This window comes from Morone saxatilis, unplaced genomic scaffold (assembly GCF_004916995.1).
Source record: "Morone saxatilis isolate NCDOM2014 unplaced genomic scaffold, NCSU_SB_2.0 Contig14, whole genome shotgun sequence".
Classification (NCBI taxonomy): Eukaryota; Metazoa; Chordata; class Actinopteri; family Moronidae; genus Morone; species Morone saxatilis.
This window is the reverse complement of record NW_023339696.1, coordinates 20,774,385-20,775,272: the sequence shown is the minus strand read 5'-3', so window position 1 is coordinate 20,775,272 and position 888 is coordinate 20,774,385. Positions and strand designations below refer to the sequence as shown.

Sequence of the window (888 nt, the reverse complement as noted above, 5' to 3'; positions counted from 1 at the left end):
CCCCCCCGACAGCTCCTCATCGTGCCGGCCCGTCGTGGGCATGGCGCTGCTGCACCGACTGTCGGACAACGGCTGGGAGAGGATCACCGGCCTGGGTGTACGGCCAATGGGCCTGTGTGCCCTGCTTCCTGGTCTCCACTGTGTTCCCACATCATCACCTGGAAGAAGAGCCACATGAAGGTGAGGAGGAGGAGGAGGAGGAGGAGGAGGAGAGAGGAGGAGGAGGAGGAGGAGCGATCAGCACACCAACGCTGGCAACAGAACCAAGACGACATGTACCGCAACAAGAAACCTTGTAACACAATGACCCTAGTTTGCAACCGCTGACATAAAAGCAGGAGGGCACAGGTTGTAATATTTAGAGTCAAATCGATAAAGTGACTGAGGCTTTCAGTGGAATGTCAGTGTCCCTGTTGGGGGTAACAGCAGCACAACTGATATTCCTCTCTGCCACTCCTGTGGCCCGTGCTGTCATTGTCTTTCAGTTTGGGTTTTCTCTCGCTGCGGTCGATGGATTCCAAGTGTTCAAATTTCACTGAGACTGTGGAATAGTTTGAAGGTTAAAAACGAGTGTGTGTGTGTTTTCAGGTTCCATCCCGGCCGCAGTGTTTCCCCACATTGTGACAGAGTGGTCATCTACTTTTCATCGCTGGCCTCCTAGTGTGTGTGTCTGTGTGTGTTTAACGTCCTCTTCTGGTTGAGGTGTTTGAGTTCACAGCAGCAGGAGCATCAGTTTAACAGCACACAGTCTGTTCATAAACACATTGTGATCAGTGAGCTGCAGCAGTGATGAAGCCTTCATCAACTCCAGCTCTGTCCCAAAGCTGTTCAGACTGGAGGTTACTGAACTGTTCATATAAAGGTTGAACTGTCAGTGTTTAGCTCCGA

At 51.6% G+C, this 888-nt stretch overlaps 1 pseudogene; it reads left to right on the top strand.

Moving 5' to 3' along the window:
- The window catches only part of LOC118322545, a 3,484-nt pseudogene that overhangs the window by 1,810 nt on the left and 786 nt on the right, over positions 1–888 (top strand).